The sequence below is a fragment of the Halichoerus grypus genome, chromosome 2 (assembly GCF_964656455.1).
Source record: "Halichoerus grypus chromosome 2, mHalGry1.hap1.1, whole genome shotgun sequence".
Classification (NCBI taxonomy): Eukaryota; Metazoa; Chordata; class Mammalia; order Carnivora; family Phocidae; genus Halichoerus; species Halichoerus grypus.
The window spans coordinates 29,850,216-29,865,438 of NC_135713.1; the positions used below are offsets into that span (position 1 = coordinate 29,850,216).

At 40.1% G+C, this 15,223-nt stretch overlaps 1 long non-coding RNA gene across 1 annotated transcript in view; it reads left to right on the top strand.

The window, feature by feature from the left end:
- Positions 1-14,541, top strand: part of LOC118547543 (uncharacterized) — a 381,044-nt gene extending 366,503 nt beyond the window's left edge. Inside the window, exons 3-4 of the long non-coding RNA XR_013445302.1 lie at positions 13,224-13,317; positions 14,170-14,541. This is a non-coding gene — a long non-coding RNA (uncharacterized LOC118547543). The remainder of the gene's footprint in view (positions 1-13,223; positions 13,318-14,169) is intronic.
- Positions 14,542-15,223: the final 682 nt, after the last annotated feature.

A 15,223-nucleotide genomic window follows, 5' to 3' on the forward strand; every position in this document is an offset into this window, starting at 1 on the left:
CTAACTTCACCTCCTTTATTCTTGAAGTTGTGGAGCCACCATTGAGCTGCAAGATTGATTCCTGGGGGTGGGAAGAAATTTCCCAGAGGAAACAAAGGAATGAAGGTAAATGTTGAAAATGGATGTTTCATCAACTACATAAAATGAGACCCTGCAGGCTCAGAGGAGCCTTTGAAGGACCACCCTGACTTGGAAGCCTCTAACTATAGCACAGTGTAACGATGCTCCAGTGCTAGTCACAGATTCATACATGTTAGAAGAGGAAGAAGCTCATTATTAGGTCAACAAATTCACCCCACTTCACCCTTACAATGCTGGATTGTTCTCTCAGTTGTGTTTGGCTGCATGGGAAGTTCACTTATTATTAATTGGCTAGGGGTTATTAGAACTGGTGTGGTGTCTCCCCAGCCTTTTCTTAGCCATTTATCCCCATGACTCTGACCCTCAGTTACCCATAATTTATTTCTCCCCATCCCATGATACCATCTTGGCTGGATTAAGCCCATAGTTGGTGCTGGTGCATTTTGCCTCCTCCACCTGCAGGTTGAGTTGGAGCCTTTCCTCCAAGACAGTCCCTTCATATACATGGGCTCCAGTGGACCCCTGTTATTACCAAAACTTGTAGGGAAGAAAAAAGTGGGGGGCAGATACTATATTCAGGAATAAGAATATTAAGATTTGAACTCAAGAAATAAGTTAGAGGTCTTCTCTCCAGACCCCAGAGTGATTGTCTGCCAGTGACTTGGGTCATAAGTCATATAACTGTTTGGATTTTAATAGCAAGTGAGTGGCCCCATTGGAGACTTTTTAAATTCTAAACAACTTTAAAGCAACAACTTAATGGTATAAAAAGACAAACATAATTTCAAGTGTGAGTCCATTGGTAAATATTACAACAGCAGTAATGTTAGGAGAAATCCCTCTGTGTGTTGAAAAGACTTAAGTCTCTTAAAGACAGCTTCTCATTTCTGAACATCTGGGAATCTTCTGTGTGATTCTTTTAGTTGACTTTTGATGATACATTGAAATAACACTATCAGTGTTGGGAACAAGACAAGACTTTCAAAAATTTGAGTTTGAGATTAAATATTTATGATCCCTTCTCAGCAGAAAAGGGGAAAACAATGAAATCTTGAATACTGATTTTGGGGGAGAAAATATATTAATTTTAAAAATAATTTATTTTTCCTAGAATACTAACTTTAGGATTATGTGCTGAATCTTTCAAGATGGCTTAGGTTATCCTGTGATAACACACAACCTAAAAATCTCAGTGGCTTAAAAAAACAAAAAAACCCAGATCTATTTTTCATCCATGTCAGTGTTGACTTCCATTGTGAGTGTTGACTTCACTCTGGGACCCAGGGCTACAGAATTGCCACTCTGTGAAACATGGATAACTATTGTGACAGACAGAATGAGAACTTTGGAAGGGCTTGGACCAGCAATTAAGTGCTCCAGCCCAAAGTCATGTTTATTCTCAACTCATTGACCAGCATTGGGCACATGCCCCACTCAACCACAAGGGGGCAGGAATTGTAATCCTACCAAGTACCGGAAGACAGAGAGCTAAAAATATTTGTAAAATAGTGCTAATGACTTCCACATGTCATTAAAATTGAAAGGACAAAATTTGATCTGGAGTATGTTCAAAAGCATGCATGTCAGATGCTTCTAGTAATGATGATCTCTGACTTTATAAAAATGAACACTCAAAAAAGCAAGGAGCTCCACCCAATGATTCCCTGCACTTGAGAGAATGAACATCAGGCTTTCCCCCAAAGTTTAAAAAAACATTGATGCCTGGGTCCCACTCCAGAGAGTCTAATTTAATTAGTTTGAGGTACAGCTTAGGCTTCAGGGTTTTTTTTAAGCTCTCTAAAGTGATGACTAAGGTACACCTTGAGTAGAAAGTCATTAGTCTATTCTACAGGTTGGGGTTGTAGGATGATTTTGAACTCCAGTATCATCCATCCATCTGTGTGGTCTTAAGAAGTCAACTTCTCTGGGTCTCCGTTTTATTATCTATGAAATTAGGAGTGGAATACAATGACTTCTACAGATCCTTCCAGCCTTAAAAATCTCTTATAGACCACTGACTTCCATTTAGAAAGTGTTTCAGACCTCAAGTTAATGTGTAAGTGCAGCCAGATTACTTTGTAAGTCAATCTGGTTAAGCTCCTATAGTTTCAATAATGGAATAAGGGCAATAATTGGAAAAAGTCTTTATGAGTTAAGTAGTTGTATTTTCCCACCAAACCAGGGAGCTGGACTAGACTTGAGGATAAAGTCATTTTATAAAAAAAGATATGGAGTTAACTTGATCCCTTGGTTACATGTGGACTGACGGTGAACTTCCTGATCTGAAATGAAAAATTGTATTACCTAAGGCTATTCAGATAAAAATAAATTTAAAAAAGCCACTTCCCTCAGTTCTTCTTGCTGAAAATGAAAAGTTAAAGGTTTCACAATTTCTTCACCATGTAATCCTATCTCAGTGCTGTCAGTGTCTTAATAGTGTATTGATTGGCTCATACGTCCGCTATCTTTAAAGAAGCATTATCACTCTGTTGGGGCCAAACATGAGAAACTACTTTTAAAGACCTTTTTAAGAGTTTTTTGATTTTTCAAAAGCTTCTTGGGGGCTTATTGAGCTTCTCTGGCAGCTGGAATTAACTCTACAATGCTTTTTCTCTATTTCTGACACAGTGAATTCATCTGGAGCAGGCAAGTTATCAATGACTCACAGGAGGGAGACGATAAGGAGGGCCTTGAGATAAATTCATGTGGTAATTAGTTACATGGACACCTGTATTCTTAGGCTCTTTCTAAGTGCTACCATTGCATTGGAAACTCGCGATAATTATCAATAGCCATCTTAAATATGTGACGTTGACTCCACCATTAAGGGATAGAAAGTGAAGAGAAGAGAAGATGAATGGTAAAAATTAAAACTGTTAGTGCGGAAAATAGCATTAAACTGGTTTTCAATTATCAAAATGCCTGGCAAGCTGAAATAAGACAAAAATCTTCATTTATAACTCCACTGTAGTTATTCAATGTCTGTATCTCTCTTCTTCAATTATTAAAAAAAAAGCCTCAGAATAATTCTTATTGAATGCTTAGGAAAATATTTGATGATAATGGACCAAGATGTTATCACTTTGGGTGATGGTATTGTGGGTGGGTCTTGTGGGTGATGGTATTGTGGGAATCTCTGTGTTTTACCACTTTGCTCCATGAAGCATATGTATTTTTTGGAACTGGCTTCACTCCTCACTGTGTTTTGGGGAAAATTACTTAACCACCCTGAGCCTCATTCTGTACCTCAAAATGAAGATAGTAATAGTATCTACCCCAAAGGGTTGTGGTAAATATTAAGTCTAAAGCACATGAAATAGCTGATATTTGGCCATCTTTTGACCAATGAAAATTGCAATTTGAAATGGTTCAACATAATATTAAACATTTAGCTTTATACCTGACAAATACTGAGCACTCAGGAAATATTAGCTATGAAAGAATGTTAAGGAAATATAGAGAGAAGAAAATTAAAAAATAGAAAAGAAATGATATGCAGTCTTTTAAATATCCGACTAATTGAGGTATAATTTACATACAGCACACAGTTCTAGAAAAGTTGGCAAACTCATACAATTGGGTAACCACAGTCAATATATAAAACAGTTCTATCTTTCCCACAAAATACATCGTGCCTCTTGTAGACAACCCCCTCAACCCACCACAGCCCCTGACAACTGCTAATCTTCTTAATGTCCCTATAGATTTGCCTTTAATATGGATCCCCCCCTTACTTTAATTACCCATATGTGTTGATTTGCCTCCTTCTTATGTGGATGGACAGCTGTCCCTTTAGAGGCAGACAGGAAGGCCCATCCATCTGGCCAGCCACTAATGGAAGTTACTAGAAGGAAGGTCCCTTTCAGTTTGCTCCAAAGGGTGAAGGGTGTGGGTTCAGGCTGTGGAGGGGGCAGAGAAAGGCATTTGCTGAGGCTTTACCTTTACATCTTGTTTGTTCACAGCTCTGTGGGGAAAGGAGAAAAGAATGTGTTCAGATAGCCCATTTGACAACTTTCCCAAGCTCCACCATGGTTTTTAAACTGATTTTTCTGTTGATGGAAATACATACACCTGTTGGTCAGAGGTCTTATGACCTAAGGATCAATTTAAACCCCAGATCCCCAAGTAGAGTTTAACAGAGTCCTCCTCCATTCAGCTCCCCTTTGAGAAAAATGCCCAACCCGTGGATGTAGGCAAAGCCTTCTGCTCGTGAATGCTGGTGCACTTTCAGCAGGATCTAGCTCATGTTTCATGCTCTTTGAGGTATTTTTTTTTTCTTGCCTTCTTAGAAGATCTTCATCATGATATCACTTTGCATGAATGTAATTTGCCACAACATCCAATGGACCAAATTTTATAATATTGAAATTAGAGAGTCACCCCCCCTCCCCCCGCCAAACAAGTCTTTAGGGCTCCCTTGTGGTTCCTTGTGGTTTACAGGGTGATATCTGGATTCCTTTGTCTGGCAAATAAACCCTTCCTGATTGGACTCCATCAAGATTTGAACAGCACAACAAATAGATTTGATTTATGGAAGCATATAGAACCCAATACCCACCAAATAGAGAACCTAGAACATTTGCACACATATGTCACTTATTAGCCATAGAACAAATTTCAAAAATCTCTAAGTGTTGGCATCATGCACAGAGACTGTTTCACATAGTGGAAAATTACATGGGTTTGGGAGCCTACCTGCCTTTGTTTGGATCCTGACTGCTTCTCTTACTAGCTTGGTGATGTTGGGTCAGTTACATAACCTCTCTGTGCCTCAATTTCTTCATCTGTGGAACTCGAAGGCTTGTGGTGAGGGAAATGTAGTTCCTCAGTCATGTCACATTCTCCTCAGCTTCTCTTTTCCCTTGCTCTTTCTACTAGGAACATGCCTTCTCCATGCTTCTCCCTTTGAAAATGCCCGTCATCCTTGGAGTTTCAGAATAAAATCCTTGGCTTCCTAGGGCAGACCTGGGACTCTCACTGCCTTTTTGAACACAACAGGAGTCCACTGGTGGCTTCACTGTATGGCAGCTGCTGAGATCTGTGTCTTCCCACTGGTCTGTACACTCCCTGAAGGAGTATGAATAGCAGCTAGAACTTTCAGAAAATCTACTCAGCACTCAGTATTTATGGAATGCTGATTACAGGCCAGGCATGGTTCTCCGCCTTTACATATATTAGTTCATCTGTCTCCACAACAATTCTGTGAACTAGGTATTGTTATTTTCCCCACTTTACAGATGGGGGAAACCGAGGCACAAAGTGGCTATGTAATTGCTTAACTTCACCCAAGTAGGGAGTAGTTAAGATGGAATTCAAAGAAGCTACCTTTTTCATCATTGTGTGGGATCAAGATTAGGATTGACGGAATAAATAAAAGCTATAGTCCAATGCTTTTCAACCTAACTGCACATGAATCACCTGGAGACCTTGTGAAAATGCAGGTTCTGATTCAATAGGTCTGAGGTGGCACCAAGATTCTGGTCTGTTGAACCATACTTTGAGAACAAGGCCAATGCTGCTGGTCTGTGGACCACATTTTGAGAACAAGGCCCTAGACTAATGGTTCAAAGCTTTTTTTTTTTTTTTTTTTTGTCTCAGGACCTTTTACACTCTTAAATATTATTGAAGACACCAAAGAGCTTTTGTTTACATGAGTTATATCTGTTGATATTTACTGTTGTAAAAATTAAAGCTGAGAACTTAAAAAGTATTTTAAAAAGTAGTTGAGTAAACCCATTATATGTTCATGTAAATACCATATTTTAATGAAAAATAACCATATTCTTCAAAATAAAACATTAGTGAAATGACATTGTCTCCCATTTCTGCACATCTCTTTAACATCAGGTTTAATAGAAGAGAGATGCTTTCTCTCACCTGCTTGTGCATCCAGTCTGTTGTGATATGACATGACATGCAGCCTCTGGAAATCTCCACCACATACTCATGACTCATGCAAGTCAAAAAGGCAAAAATGACATCTTACTATCATCATAAGAATAGGTTTAACCTGACAAGGTCTCAGAGGCCCCACCCAGAAGTCCCCAGACACCACTTTAAAAACCACTGCTCTAGACCACTCTTAAGAATCCAAGAAGACACTGAAAGTTATTGTGCTCGCCATGCAGTTAGGCTTTTGGTGTTTTGTAAAATCCATGGCTTCAGAAGTTCTATGAGGAGACTCTTTCTGACTCCAGATTTTGTTTCTTCTCCAGTTGCAGTTTACATCCTCATCTTCATCCGATGATGGTGCATGGTCATGGTCTCAGCACAGATAAGAATCTCTTCAGTAAACCAACAATCCAAAAGGTGATACTCCCTTTAGACAGAATATTTGATAACAAAGAACATCAAAAGGAAAAACATTTTATTGGATCCCTGAAAAACTTTTAAATTCTTTAGAATAAAAACAATAGTTTTTTTGTTTTCTATTTTTTTTTTTAAAGATTTTATTTATTTATTTGAGAGAGAGTGAGCATACAAGCAGGGGGAGTGTCAGGCAGAGGGAGAAGCAGGCTCCCTGCTGAGCAGGGATTCCGACTCGGGGCTTGATCCTAGGACCCTAGGATCATGACCTGAGCCAAAGGCAGACACTTAACCGACTGAGCCACCCAGGCACCCCCATGTCTTTGATTTTTAAAATTGCTTTAAAGAATAGATCATCCCAACCTAATGTATTAATTCACTTAAAGCCTGTATGATTTTCCTGTATATGCATTTACTACATTTATCTTTAGTTCTTTTGTTCAAATATGGTTTCACAATTTTTAAAATGTAAAATATAAAGTGTTTGAAATCATTTGATATACTTAAATATCATATGTTCACTTCCTGTTCCCACCTTTTTATACCTTACTCTTATGCCTGGATTTCCAAGCTTATGCCACGTCCACTCAGGAGAGTGTTTGAGTAGGCTCCTTGGTTCCCTTTGACCTCTGAAATGTTACCTTAGCACATTTGCTTCTCCACTGGGTCTATAGCAACCTGACTCCTCCGACTGTACAAGGAGGGAGTTATACTCCTGGCAGATTTGTTCATTATCATTTTAGGGCTAGGCAAATAGAATACTCTGTGGTTCAAGCCTTCAGACTCCCTCTCCGGAAAAATATCTCCTCCTCTGGTCCTGTTGTTCTCAATTCAGAGAATCTTAGAATCTTGGGATCAGAAGGGATTTTAAAGGTCATCGAGATCCTTGCCACTCAGACATGGCCTCTGGATCAGCAAGCAGCATGGGCATTATCTGGGAGCTTGTTGGAAATGCAGAATCTCAGGAGCCACCCAGACCTACTGGATGGTAACCTTCACTTTGACAAGACCCCAGCAGATGAGTGTACACATTAAAGTTTGAGAAGTGGGGCTCCAGACCAACCTCCCGTCTGATAGAGCAGTCCTGGCTGCAGTGTCTTCCTCCTGACTACCCCCAAGTGCTCAGCAGCCTTCACCTTCCAGTTTCAGGGTCATACTCTCTCACTCTAGATACTCTAGATCAAGAGATCCCAATATTGACCGCACACTAAAATCCCTTGGGGAGCTTCTAAAAATCTCAATGCCACGGCCTCACCCCTGACCAATGAAATCAGAATCTGTGGAGATGGAGCCCAGGCATCGATATTTTATGAAATCGCCCCACAAGATTCTAATGTGCATCCAAGTTATGAACTCCTGATTGAGAGCCACCCCGTTTGCATCTTAGACTATATACTTCATTTCTTGCTTTGATATTCTGTGAAAATGCAACTATCCCCTCAGAAAGGCAAAACTGTTATCTCTCATTTGCGCTTTGCTTGGGAATAGGGTTCTTTTTAAAATCAGCATAAATAATTTATTGCAGACTCTTTAATATCATACACTAGTGGGCTTGACAAATCACACAGCAGTACTCTGGGATGGAGGAGCCGGAAGCTGGGAATGAGACAAGAGCGTATGACATGAAGACAGGTCGCTGAAGGGCGGACTTCATACCTTCTGGTAACCAGGTCTGTCAGCTGAACTACCAGGGGCAGGAAGGGGCTGGGCCAGGCCAGGAACCGGAAGTTGTCCTTTGGCGAGCCCACTTCCGGTTTCCTGCCCATTTTCTTGCTTCTGTATTCGTGGTCGTCGGGTGTGGGAATCAGAAGGTTCTATAGCTGCCGGGCTGGTGAGCTCCATCAGCTGAGCACTGGTTTCCAGTGTAGCCCTGGCCTGACAGGTCTAAGAGAAGTTTTGCTAATGTCATAATCTTGCTGGCCTAAAAACGGCTGATTGTTTTTCATCCCTCAGTGGTCCTCTTGAGTAATACAGCCTTTTGTTTGTGACATGACTTCAAGAAACTGAAATCGGCTTTTTTTTTTTTTGTAAGATTAAGGAAAATGATTTTTTTGACATTTTATTAGCTTTTAAATTATCTAGTTTTATTTAGATACTGCTGCATTAGACTATTGTTTGGGGATATATAAATCATGTTAATAGTAATTCTGAACAGGCTAACTACATGACCAAGTCAAAAATTTGGGGAGAAGGGAGAAAGTATTATTGTGTTTTATTTATTTTTAAAGACTTATTTATTTTAGAGAGAGTGAGAGAGAGCGCATGAGCAGGGGGAGGAGCAGAGGGAGAGGGAGAGAGAGAATCTCAAGCAGACTCCGGGTTTAGCTTGATTTCATGAGCTGAAATCCAGATTTGGAAGCTCAACTGACTGAGCCCCACACAGGCACCCCTGAAAAAGTGTTATTTTAAAAGAAGAATCAACCTACTACCCACAGTCATATTAATTTACCATTAATGAAAATATAACACAAAACAAACCCTTAAAAATAAATTTGGCAGCTCTACCATTTTAGATTCTAATGAGTATCATTCACATATTAAAATATAATTTAGAAAATTTACAGCTTGCAAACTCTCCTTTAAACTTCCTTGTTTTACAAACTAAATAATAGTCTAATTAATTTGGATGTTTGAGGATAAAATACCATCACACCCTCTCCTCCCCAACATTTCCTGCTCACCTAGCTTTCAAATCTGATAAACTTATTAGAGCATTGTTTAATCGTGAATTTGACACATTTGACAGAGTTTTAGATCCTTTAGGGATTTAAAAAGTTGATTCTCAGTTCTTTACTATCCCAATAATCTTAGAGATACTTTGCTATTAAAGTCTCTTTAGGCTAAGCAAATGCTATAGTAAGAGAGGGCTATATTTTAGTGCCTTGGAAAGGTAAGGAGAGTTTTAGAGTATTTCTGTTCTCTGTTATAGAACATGTGGTTTGGCTTCCTATGAAAACTTGGGAGAGGAAGATGGAAAAGTTTTCTTTTTTTTAAAGGATTTTCATATATTTTTTAAAAATTATTTATTTATTTATTTGACAGAGAGAGACACGGTGAGAGAGGGAGGACAAGCAGGGGGAGTGGGAGAAGCAGGCTTCCCGTGGAGCAGGGAGCCCAATGTGGGGCTTGATCCCAGGACCCTGGGATCATGACCTGAGCCGAAGGCAGACGCTTAATGACTGAGCCACCCAGGTGCCCCAATGGAAAACATTTTAAGAATGATTTTTTTCCCTAAGTATAATTGTTTTCTTCCAATAATGTAATATTTGCATTTTTAAAATTTTTTAATGAAATATCAGTTTGGACATATATATATATTCCAATTTTTTCACTGGCTTACACTTTCATTTCAGTAATGTTTTATCTTTATATTTGAATACATATAAATTGAAATTAAAGCTAACATTGGCTTAAGTGTCTATTCTCTCAATCAAAACATTTGGAAAAATCTCCCTGTAGCAACCACTTTCCTAAAAGTTTTTTAAAAATCATGAAAAAGATCCCAATTATCCCCCAAATGAAACTTCTGCATAAATTCAGATTTCTTATAGAAGGGCACACTTGTAAGGAGCCATCAGTTTGAACTGGTAATTTTGTTTATCTATTTGACTTGTCATTAAAATGCTACATAGTTAAAATTTGAAACTGTGCTATCAAATTTGTGAGCTACAATTCTGTGGACTTTTTGGAATATAGGCGAGATGTTCTTCCTGTCTCTGTATCTTCCACTTCTGTTCCTTTCTCCACTCTCAGTTTGTTTTCTTGACTTCTGGGTTTTTTCTTTGTCCTAATTTCCCTCCATATAGTTCTCTACTGTTTGGGAAAGTCCAGGCATACACATGCATGATGAGGACATATGGGGGCACAAGTAAATATGCATTTATACTTTCTTATGCATTCAAAATAAAGTCCTTATATTGCTGTCATCTGCTTTTCACTCCATTGAAAGTGGAGAGCTTTTTGGTTTTTTTTTTCCAATTAAGCCCATGATTATAATAGAGCTTGGGAACAAAGGGTGATTAAAGCCATCCCTAGAGAGAGATGAAGTTCACTAGTTCTCCGACTACATGCAAGTCAACATCTCCACAACCACTTTGGTCTATTCCTTTGGCTCCAATACCAGAGCCATGGTAGCATTTCCCAGGATAAGTTGTTGGGGTCTAGACATGACTGAGAAAGATGTGCCTGGGGCCCATGCCCAAACACGGATGCAAGATTGTCTGAGCTGGGAAGGATCTTGAGTTCTATTGAAGTTCAGCCCAGGAAACTAATGTCAGGGAAGCCATGTGACTCATCCAGGGACATGTAATGAGAAATAAACAAAAAAGGAAATAGGGAACATGAAAAACATGCATACTGGATCAATTAAGAGGCATGCAAGCTGAAGGAAAATATGAATAGGCTAGATGTTCCCAGGAGCAGCTAGGGCTCCCTGGCATCCTACCAGTTGTAGGTCTATCCTGTGTGTATCTTCATTTATTTTGATGGCTCAGCTATTATTCCTTCCTGGGAGAATCCCTATCTAGGATGTCACAATCTTTGGGGAAATGTCTTTCGTTGTCTCAAAATACAAACCTTGATCTTCCATTATTTCCAGTTCATGCTGAGTGTCTGGATCAAAGCTTCATCTTTGGCCCCGAGTCTCCATTGCTATGCTAGCAATCATCTACTAGCACTTTTGGAATTTAACTCCGGGGAGCACTTCACTTGTCTCTGTGATAAATGTGAGGGATGAAATGAGATAAAGCCAACGTTCAGTGAGTGCCAAGTGCATGGTATGCACAGTGCACTGGGGCATCCCATCTGATGGGCACAGCTTTCCAGTAAGTGTCACATCCCATTACACAGGGGAGGAAACCGAGGCTACCTTCTCCCTCATCCTTCACTGTTGATCTTTCTTCATGTTGTCAATTAACTTCATATTGTTATGAATCTAAGCCATCCCCTCCTACTTTTCTGATCAGCCTTTGAAGCTGTCCCATTCCTCTTCCGTCCTACAGCCCGGCCATCCTGACAAGCCACACAACTTCTTCTCTTGCTTAAACCTTTGTCTGTCATCCTGCCCTCCTCCCCTGGGGCTGGATACAAACCAAGTGTCCCCCTCACCCAGCTATTTTTCACCTCCTTGACACCTTCTGCTTGGTGACACCGATCAGACCATACCTTCAAATCTTCCAGTCCCCTCCTCCTCCTCACTTCCTCTCTTACGAAATGCACAAATAAAAATATAATCAAACTCAGATGGAAGATTAGCCTTTTGCTTCTTTCCACAGGTTTTCTCTTGGCATCAGAAAATTTTCATTTATTTGCAGTGTCACTAACTAACCCAGAAACTGAGCCAGCATTCCTCTGCTTCCCACACCCACCTCCCAGCCCTGGTCTTCCCTGCCCCTCCTCGCTCACACCTCCCCATTTCCTCTGTCTGGATACTGGATGTGGCCTGCTTGGAAACTTTGAGTCTGCTTCCTAAAGCCTTCTCTGAAGCAAGGAATTGCTTTTGTTCTGCCATCTCTGTGTGTGTGTGTGTGCGGGTGTGTGTATGTGTGTGTGTGCACGTGTATTAAATGTTTTATTTTGTTTTATGTTCTTTTTATTTCTTTTTTTTTTTTTTTGGCAAAAGACTATTGCTTTCCAACTTCAAAGTTTTTTCAGAGAACAAGCCTTTTACTAGACTCCTTTTTGTTTTTAAGTAGTGACATCTGTCCATCTTGGGAAAGGTCAAGTGGTTCTTTGGTGGAAGCTGATAGCTGTGAGTGCTAGGACAAGCTGAGACCTCATCTTACCTGGCACCCTTGGTTGATAGAGGAGAAAAATCAGGTCTAAAGAAGTCGATTGAATCACCAAAGTCCCATTGACAGTTAGTGACAGGGCCAGGGCTGGGGTGCAGGTCTCCTGACCTCCAGTCCACCGAGATGTTCTGGACATTGCATCATTCCCGAACAAGCCCTACATTTTGAAATGGCATGCCAGCGCTCTGAAGAGATGCCTCTTAGTGTGCTGAGCAGGTGCCTGCAGCCACTGTGGGGCTCCCGGGTTTTGTCGTGTTGTGTGGGGAGCCCCAATCTTCCATGGGCTACGGGCTCTCCCTGCATTTCCGGAAGATGGTAGCTTTTTGTTTGTTTTCTTCTTGCACATGAAATCTGGCACACCAGACAGAATCCCATGATTTGTGAGCTCTGCCTTTCATGTCTTCCTCCCCTTTGGGAATGCCTGTCTCAAACTCTTCATTCCCTCCCTCTCCCAAGATGGGTGAGACCTGTAACTCTTCTCTTGGTTTCTCAGTCCCCATCATTCCTTCTGTTGCTCCACCTAGACTGAACTATCTTCTTTTAAAATGCTTTCCACTTTCTTTTTAACCCAGATAAAGAGATCCTTATAATTTAAAAATACAACCAGTAAAAAAATAACACGTTGCTAATTACTCCTGCATTTGTGCCAGACCCCAGAATCCCCTTCCCACCACTCTGTGAACACCTGCGCTCCATTCTGCAGCTTGCTTTGCTTTGTCCATTTTAGCCCATGAAGCTCTAAGTCCATCCCTTTTTAGATGGCTGAATACTGCTCCATTATATTCCATAATGTGTTTTACCCGTCTCTCCTCTAATGAAAGGTTTGTTTATGGCTTCCAGAGTTGTGCTATTATAAACAATCCATATCCCACATTCGGAACCTCGCCCACCACCAATTCCCCTTTCCCAAGTCACTCTCAAACTCATATACTCTACCGGTTGTGGATCCTGGAACTGGTATCGTAGGTGACTGCTAAATTAGCTAATAATGAGTACTCACCTTTTTGTTCACAGGCACAGTATTAATGAGCCCTTTCTCCTTTTCAGGAAGAATACGTCCATGTTAAGAGAACCACCTGGATAAAGTTCTTAAAGCATCTCTCTTCCATATTTCTCCAGTGCTCTTTGGAACAGAATGGATGTAAGTCATTAACAAGTTATACTCTTAACTCAAGGGAGTATTTCAAATGGTAGAAATTTCAAGGAAACTGAGAGACCTGTAGGTGAGATATTTTAGAGCAAGTGGGCTTTGTTTATGCTCCAAAACATATAATGCAAGGTAGCTATCTACTCGGATATACCTGGTGAGAAGTGTAGTCACAGTGTTAGCCTTGAATATCAGCTTGGCTGATGCTTGCAGAGGAAAAGATACCCTCCCCATCTCCCCATGAAGATGCACCTGCACACATCTAAATCAGGGGGGAGCATCCAGTCAAACAGACTTGAGGACTACCCTACCTCATACACAAAAATCCATCGTAGATCTAAATGTGGAAGGTAAGCAGTAACACTTTTAGAAGAAAACATGGACTAATATCTTCATGACCTTGAGGTAAATAAAGATTTCTTAAACAGGACATTAAAAATGCTAGCCATTAATGAAAAGAATTGATCAATTGTACATTAAAACTAGGACTTCTGTTCATTCAAAATCATTATTAAGAGAGTTAAAAGACAAGACAGAGTGGGAAAAATATTTTCAATATAAACATCCACCACCAACAAAAAAATCCTATGACTTATATCAAGACTATATACAGAACTTTTACAAATCAATAAGAAATAGGTTGACAAATCAATAGAAAAATGGGCAAAATACATGAACAGATACTTCACAAACTAGGATTCCTTTCTTCCTCCCTTCCTTCCTCCTCTCCTCTCCCCTCCTCTCCTCTCCCCTCCCCTCCCCTCCCCTCCCCTCCCCTCCCCTCCCCTCCCCTCCCCTCCCCTCCTCTCCTCTCCTCTCCTTCCTTCCTTCCTTCTTTCCTTGTAGGCTCCGTGTCCAGTGTGGAGCCCAATGTGGGGCTTGAACTCACGACCCTGAGATCAAGATCTGAACTGAGATCAAGAATCAGATGCTTAACTGGCTGAGCCAGCCATGAGCTGGAAATAATATATGGTTCTAGTTTGATAAGATACTGTGTTGATGAGATTTTGTGGAATTAGTCATGCTTCTATATTGCTTGTGGGAATGTAAATTTGTATACTCTCCTAGGGAGGAAATTTGGCCAACTCATCAAAATGAAAAGGCATTTACCCTTCTGCTGAGCAATGGCTAGTCTAGAAATGTACCCCACCGTCTATTATAACATGTGCAAACTCTTATTCAAGGTCACGCCCTGCAGTATTGTCTATAATGACATAATAGGAAACAACAGAGAAAGAACAATTGCACATCACACAACAGAATATTATTCAGCAGTCAGTAAGAGGGAGGCAGATCTCTATTTGCTGATTTGGGCAGATTTTCAGGTTAAAAAGCACGTACAAAGAATGAAGGGGGGAAATCGGAGGGGGAGACGAACCATGAGAGACTATGGACTCTGAAAAACAAACTGAGGTTTCTGGGGGGGGGGATGGGTTAGCCTGGTGATGGGTATTAAGGAGGGCACGTTCTGCATGGAGCACTGGGTGTTATACACAATGAATCATGGAACACTACATCAAAAGCTAATGATGTAATGTATGGTGATTAACATAACATAATAATAAAAAAATTAAAAATAAAAATAATAAATAAATATAATGGAAATTCAAAAATCAGTATATCACCATACAAAGAATCCTTGTAATCTATAATCACCGTTCCATGATTCCTTCAAGTCCTTAGCCTTCTGAATGCATTGTTTTTATAGAATTGTGTTCAGATATTAAATACAATTTTGTAATTTGAAAAAAAAAAAAGCATGTACAAGATGCTCCTGTTTGTGTTAAGTATATGTGTATTTATTTGCTTATATGTTCATAGAATATCTCTGGAAGGATACACAAGAAACTGATGATAGTGGTTGCTTCTGGGAGGGGTGGGATGAAACTTATTTGTCACT